Here is a 7877-nt window from a genome sequence, read left to right as displayed (position 1 = left end):
TGGATTATATATGTATATCTTCCTTTGACACAGGTCTTTTTAAAACATTTGAGGTCACTTATGCCTGTTTATACTTCCATGGGCCTTAGTTTGCGCACTGCTGGCACAATACTACAGAAGCTAGGACATACAGAAAGCCTTTAAACTATACTTCAACTTCAACTTCTGCTGCTTCTTCATCTCCTGCTCGTGTTTAATTAAGTGATCAGCCTGCAACACAGGAGAACATTTATTAATGGTTTGATGAAGAGACTTAACATTTGATGATAATGTTTTGTTTAGTGTCCTTAGGAATGCATCGATCTCGCGGAGTCGATCAGAATTCACTTTGGTTTCGGTTGTCGACATCCGTTTTCAAGCCATTCTACCACACCTCTCCACTTGCTGTAATCCTGCCTGTCATGCCACCCGGAAATAGACGTAGATTTGAAGCTAAATTAGGAACAAATTAGTTAGGTCTCATTTGGGATAATCTGTTGGTCACTAAAGGTGGCATTGCTGCTTCAGGGGCAGTATAAAGGAAAGCAGTCCGATTGATTCCTGGTCTGAAAAGAAAACCAGATATTTTATGTGAACAATAGAGATTACATACTGACTTTATTCACGGTCTGAACTTACTGTGTGTGGTTCTTAAATGGATCGTCTTCCTGACACAGAGTAATTGGCACAGTTAGAAATTGTACTCGAATGTTGAAAATTTATGACTAGTTTATTTTTATTATATTAACATAACATCACTTTATGAGCCCTATACAATTTCTTGCATTAGGAATTTGTCTTTTCACATACCCCAGCTTGCTCTCCATGAGACACACAGACAGGGAGAGAGCCTGGGGTCAGAGCGCAGGGTCAGCCATTGTACGGTGCCCCTGGAGCAGCTGGGGTTAAGGGCCTTGCTCAGGGGCCCGTGGTTTTCTTCTAATGAAAAAGTATATTTGTTTTTCCGTTACTACATAGTTGCATTACATTCACTAAGAAAGATGTCTTATGCTTATCCACATACATGAAAAGTCCTTTATTAATATTGGCTATTAATACTAGCAATTTTGCCAGATAACGTATATGTGACCTTTTTCAACATTTAAGGATAACACATACGTCTTCCTTTTAGAGTGTTTATGATTTTTTCCTTTTTGCAGTGTCACAAGAAAAATGAGCCAAAACTCAGGTTAGAGCCAGGCTGATCAGCTGGAGCGAATGCGAAAGAGAGAGTTGGAAAGGCTAAAATGAGAGAAAATAAGGATAAGTGCTCTGCTTGAATTTAGATGCAGATGCACAACTGAGATATAACACTCGGGTCCAGTTGACCACCAGAGTGTCCTCTCTATGATCACTAATGCAGTCCCGCCAGTGCTGACCTGAGTACCCTGCTGGACAGCCTGCCAGTCTTGGTGGGGACGGCGCTGGGGCAGTGGTCCCACAGACAGGAAGGAAAGCCAGCCACAGCACGGTCTCGCTGTCCTTTCCCTGAGGTCGTGCCACCCGAATCCTAGTGCTGGCGGGTCTTGGCTTTAAGCTGGAAAACCAACATTGTTGGCTCTGAGGATCTGGCAACGTATCGCTGAACGATAAGGTTGCCCTCGATGTACACCAATGGCTTTCTTGTACTAAAGGAGCTTCCTCTCAGAGTGAGCAGCCCCACCACTTGGCTTGGACAGTCCGACAGCTTAGTTCTCGCCACAGCGTCTTCTCTCACTGTATTCCATGAGGTCCGACAGGGACAAAGTGGGATAAAAATGAACAAAAAAACCTCCCGCAGCCTGTCTGCTGCTATCGCAGATGTTCAGTGGGCCACGCAGGTGAATTAGATGAATGTCGTGATCCAAGGTTCACTGCCTGTCACTGCTGATTCCAGGTTTTCCTGGAGTCGTCTACTGGTTGCCAAAGCAGTCGAATGTCTGTCACAGACAAGCTGCCTCAATCATGTCAGTAGCAACCAGGTTGAAAGCCTGTATCATCATCTTAATTATTCAGCTTGAACAAGGTTGTCTTTTGCCAACCCAAATTGTTGTGAAAGGCTACTGACACAGATCCTTTACTTGTTTCGGCAATTTTAACTGAAGTGGCTGACCACACATTGAGTGCCTGGCGTTTTTATGATGCGAGTCCGTGATTTTGTCATCCCAACTTGTCCAAAAAATCAACAATCCCTTCTGCTCACTAGGTGAGAGATAAATTATAGAAGTTCCTAGTAAGCTACAGATGAAAAACATGACAGTCAATACGCGTTCTACAGCGTGCATGGGGAGTTAAACTTTGTCTAGTTCATAGGTCCAGTGTATAACATGACATTGCCTAACCTCATTTGACATAAGCAAGTACTTTTAAATGTGAAGAAACTTACATTAGGTACGTACGATACAGTACAATATAGTCCCACAATTTTGTATCATTTTGTGGAAGTTGGCCGTCAAATTGAGAGCGCAGAGACATGTAATATTTGTGGAGAGTGTGGTATAGTCTATCTGAACAGCATGGTATATCCGATTTTTTATTTTACTAAACGGGACACATAGCAGTCGCACACAGAGCTGCCGAAACCAGTGTTCCTCGTGCTGTTTGTACAGAAGCCATATTGACCAGTGCAATCCACTATATTGTTGTGGTTTGGGAGGAATTACCTTGGATTTCATTCTTAATTTGTGCATTACAGTTATTAGAATTATTACAGTTTTCTTAACGCAACAGTGCTAAATACTTTGTATAGCTCTTTCTAAAGCAGTTGATCATTGCAGTGTTTTGTTTCAGACATCCCAGTCTACTTGTGTAATCTCAGGGCTTCTTCTGTCAAACAAACAAAATAAATAGTCAGAGTTCATCGCACAGCTGTGCTCCAGACCAGGTCAAGTTTTTAAGTATTACTGTTCGATTTTTCTTGTCCATTGCAGTGGAGGGGGGACCATGGTCTGGTGTCTCTACAACACAGCATCAGGAAAAGCACAGCTCCCTGTGTTACCATTGCAGGGTGTGAGTGTTGGAGCACCACCCTCTGGTCCTTGATTTTCCCTTGAGGTGTTCACACTAACCAAGCCCAGTCTCGCCTGGCTCCCAGGACCTGACGACATCAGGTTCCAAGATGGCTGCCTTTCCTCCTGAACTCTGAGCCTGCCTCAGTGTGTTTCTCTGAGGCTCTATAGCGAAGACTTGGTCTGTTTTCAGTGGTACACAACTGTAGAACCCCATCTGTTTCATCACATGTAAAAAAGCAGGCTTATGCCTGCCCTGCCATTTGTCATAGAATCATCCCATGGTGTTTTGGTGGCATTTTTCTGATCCTAGGTTTGTGGACGTGCAGTCTTAGATTTCCTTATGGTTGAGCTGCTTGGCCAGAACATACTTCGCTGTAAGAGTTGTGTTCAGTGCACTCCTATGACCTCAGAACTTCATGCAGGGCAGCTTTGAACATCACGAAGCTGTTGTTGGTAGTTGTTCATGGGGAGTCTGAAGTTTTCCAAAACCTTCTAACTCTTTATTTGTGGGTTTTACAATAGGGGGTTTATAATGCAAGTGGATCACCTGAGATGTCTGCTAAGAGAGATATCACAAAAAATACACATCCAGACCTCTAATTCAGTCACCATTTGAGAATATCTTTTAGGGAAGAACATACAGTATTTAAGATATTATATTCAGGTATTTTCAACTATTTCAGTCTTTTTGAACCCCCTCCAGAAAATGTTCTTATATGACTCTTGTAGTTAATAAATCACAAACATAAGGGTGCTTGTTTAAAGTGTTGTAAATATATTGCTTTGAAAAAACTTCTCTTTTTTTTGCAGTTTCATGACCTTTGATATGTTCTTATAAATACACCTTATAAACATTTACAAGTGCTAAACTGTTTCATAGTAGAATGTAGCCAGTAGATCTAAATCAAGGTAAATGTGTAGAACAGCAAAAATGAAGTGTGAAACATTTAATTTAGAAACTTAATTATGGTGTTTACAAGGAAAGTTTTAAGAAGATGTGTTTGAGGGTTTTGTGAAAAAGCTTTCAGTGATGAAATCATACACTTTGGGAACTGGGATGTGTACAGGGGAAGTAAAATGCGGTGGCACGTTTGGAGAAATATATAAATACAAATTCTGCTCTGCTGATCTCAGTTCTTGTCTTTCCCCTAAGGAAAGTGTGTGTGAGCAGTTTTGATTTCAGGATTTCCGTCAGTGTTAAAACTTGCGGAGGGGTACAGAATCTCATCCCTGGAGGGGAGAGGTGTCCAGAAAGTGTTAGAAACTTCAGACACTCGGTCAAGTCCACACTTTACGCGGGTAACCTTCCGAATAGTGCGACACAGCAGAGCCTTAAAGAATTAGGAGTCACAGCGCATGTTAGTTACTGTATGAGCATCAAGAATTTACTCGAGGCCTCAATTTTATTGTAATAACAATGATTGTAACAGCTTTGTTATTAATATATCGTAGTTTCCATAAGAAACCAGTCTTGTCATGTACTGGAGAAATGTGACATAAACTCTGATCAGGATCTTCGAAAAAGGTGATCGCGGCAACCCAAGGTCATTTATACAAAGGTAGCCGATCTGAAGTGGTCTAGTAGCTAATGAGACTCATTTGCTGATTGACTCATTGTAAAGTGTTACTCATCACTGGCATCATTTGTTCCTCTCTACACATCCGTAAATCATTAAAAGCTCAAAGGCTGCTTTCTACAAAATATAACTCTGTCAGTATTGGATGTAAAACGAAATGTCTGAGATGGCGATAGAACTGGTTCTGCATGCAACGTTGCAAACTTCTGTAGACCTCTGCACAACAGTGTAATTTTTGGAAGTGTTCTAATTCTTTCATAAAATAGTTCATAGTATTTGGAAACTGTTAGAATATAGTAGCACAATAGTGAACAGGGTTTAAAAGTTTGTCATTATTTGTACATAGCGTTCTTTTAGTCCTCTCTTGGGTAAAAACAAACACAGGTTGATCAGGAGTTCTATGAATTGGCATCTTATCTTCATCACTCTGCTCTCCTCCCCACTATAGCTGGTGTGTGGGGAGCGGACTGGCGCATCATCCAGGTGGGGCTGCACACTGGTGGTGGTGGAGGGGATCCCCATCACCTGTAATGTTTTTTGAGTGGAGTGTCCAGAGCACTATATAGAGGAAGTGTAAGGAATTAGTATTAACAGTGGCATCCATGTTGTATAAAAACCTTACCAACAATGTCTAGAATTCCGAACCTTTTTCTAGTTCATTTAGTATGTTCTTTTAGTTTTATATACAGTGTTTTGATATATATTTTATATGAACAATTTTTGATATATTGCTTTTTACCATGGAAGTACTTTTCTATATAGATTTTTAATGCAATAAAACAGCAAACAAAACTAGTGTTGGCATTTTTTCCCCATCTGTGGTGCTTGTATTGAGGTCTGTCCTTTTCACCTACTGCTGCTACAACCCACAAAATAAACCATCCTTCCAATACAGAACAGTGACTGGCAAAAGTATGCAGACCCTTTACATTTGATTGCTTTAAAACATGCTTTCATGACACTGAATTAGAAATTAATGTTATATATATATATAAAATATCCCACACATTCAAAGCCAAATCCAAAATGAAAGAAGTAAATATATAATTGATTAAGAAAGCAAAGTAGAAAAGTCATGACTGCAAGATTATTCAAACCCTGTGCTGTGGCGATCCTAAATCAATTTATGTGCACAAAATTACCTTAAGGATCCACAGACTAATCTGAGTGAGATCTGTCTGTGTGCAGTGATGGTGGTTCACATGATTTCTGAATAAATACATCTATGTCTGTAAAGCTCTTTAGTCAACTACTGTATGAAGACAAAGGGGCTTTCAAAACAACTTAAGGAGAAAGTTGTGTAAAGGATCCGAGAAGAATCTAAAACATTTCCTTTAACATCTCTTTGAGCATGGGCAGTGTGATCATTGAGAAGTGGAAGGCACCCAGACCCTGCCTGGATCAGGCTATCTGATCTTCTATCTGAACCGCCAGACGAGGGGAAACAGGTCAGGGACACAGCTGTGAGACCAGCGGTAACTTTGAAAGAGCCGGAGAATTCAGCGACTGAAATCGGAGAAAATGTGAAAGTCAGCAATGTCCCTGTTTCTCCACAACGCTGGCCTCTGGAAGATGGGGGATATGCATCTATAATCCCACATGGAGTTTACAACAAGGATATAAGTGATACTGTGAACATGTGGAAAAAGGTTTTGTGGTCTGGCAAAAGAAATGGGGAACATTTTGGTCTAAATGCAAAGCATTACACAAACCCAATGTAGGGCATCTGTCGCAGAGGGACAAGAAGTGGGAGTAGAGCAGTAACTCGGGTGATAGAGAGACTTGAAATTGAAATATTATGGCCAGAGTTTTTGTCTGCTGTTGTGGGTTTCATTTTTCTTTGTCAGCTTCCCTTATCTTTTAAAGTGCCAATCAACGAAGGAGAGGAACCACACACTGTGTGCCTAGACACCCGTTAACTACCCCACAGTAAATTGTGTCTGAAATGTGTTTAACCACATCTTGGATATAAAGGGACATACCTGTACATGCAGCTCTAGAATAAAGGGGGTTGGGACAATGCACTATTGTACCTGATCAACTGCATACAGTCCTGCTCGTTAATTAGCTCTCACTCATTAGTCCTGCCTACCCCCCTCCACACACCCCCTGATCACCTGCCCCTCCTGTCAGTACTAGAGCTCTGACCAGGAAGGGCAGCCTAAGACTCAGAAGCCTCAGCCAGGAGGACTCAGAGCAGGAGGATGTGGGCACAGATTTTGCACCACTGGACACAGGAGAGGACACCGAGACCAGAGGGGGGACACAGCAGAGGACAGGTCCCACACTGTCTTCTCCACCACCGCCCTGTAATGGGACGTGTTGTCTGGGATTGGCGGATCTGCAGAAATATGCAGAGTTGCAGCTCTTCCTCTGGTGTGGAGGAAGGAGTCTCTCCCGAGTACAGGATGGAGCATGTTGGTGAGACTAGTGCAGTTTTGCTTTATCTGGGACTTTTGGTTTGGGTTCTAGAGGCTGATATTCTTATCTTGTTCTTGTGTGTGTCCACTATCATTTTGTGGGCCCTATTTTTAATGTAGTGATATATTGAGTGACCAAAAAAAATAAGAAAGCGCATGTCAGTCAAAATCCTGACTTGAATCCTCTTCTTGAAGACTGGACAATCTATGCCTGTAAGTGCATCTTGGTAGAGCTCATGCAAATTCACCAAGAAGAATGAGCACAAATTATACCAAGCCAGTGTAAAAAAGTGTTTGTAGAGACTTACCCCAAAAAAAGAACTATGGCCTGAATTGCACATACTGTATCTTATCCTTAGAAGTCTTCAGCTTGAGCATTCATGTTTTGAATAAAATATTAAGTTAAAAAAAGGTGTAGCATCATTTTGTAGTGCCACTAAATGGGACCCCCATAAGAAGGATCTGAAATCTTGGCCCAGTGACTGATTTGCATCTTTGATGTCTAAGGAAATGGAAAGCTTATTGAAAATGTGTGAGCATTTATGATCTCTTGTAGTCAAGAGTTCAAGGAACGGAGAGAAAAATAACCAAACAGTAAACCAACCTGTTCCCCCCCATAAGCCAGATTTAGCCAGAGGATTTAGTGCTGGTGTGATTCTGGGATTTAATCAGTTCTTTACACTTAGAGGCTCAAAGCATAAAATGATAAAAGCTGATTCACTGGAATGGAATGGTTCGTCACCTTTGACCTGTTCTTTTCTCGGGAAGGTGTACAAACTCAGATTATTCCAAGGTATTTGAATTTCCAACCCTCTGTGATGTCTGTAATTTTCTTCTTAGCTGTTCTTCATCGGTTGAGTCAGATGATTATTTTAGGAACAAGATCTCATCTGAGACAAACACATGGGCTT

The sequence above is a fragment of the Atractosteus spatula genome, chromosome 25, assembly GCF_055471065.1.
Source record: "Atractosteus spatula isolate fAtrSpa1 chromosome 25, fAtrSpa1.hap1, whole genome shotgun sequence".
Taxonomy (NCBI): Eukaryota; Metazoa; Chordata; class Actinopteri; order Semionotiformes; family Lepisosteidae; genus Atractosteus; species Atractosteus spatula.
The sequence above is the reverse complement of the archived record's forward strand: the minus strand, read 5'-3'. Positions refer to the sequence as shown.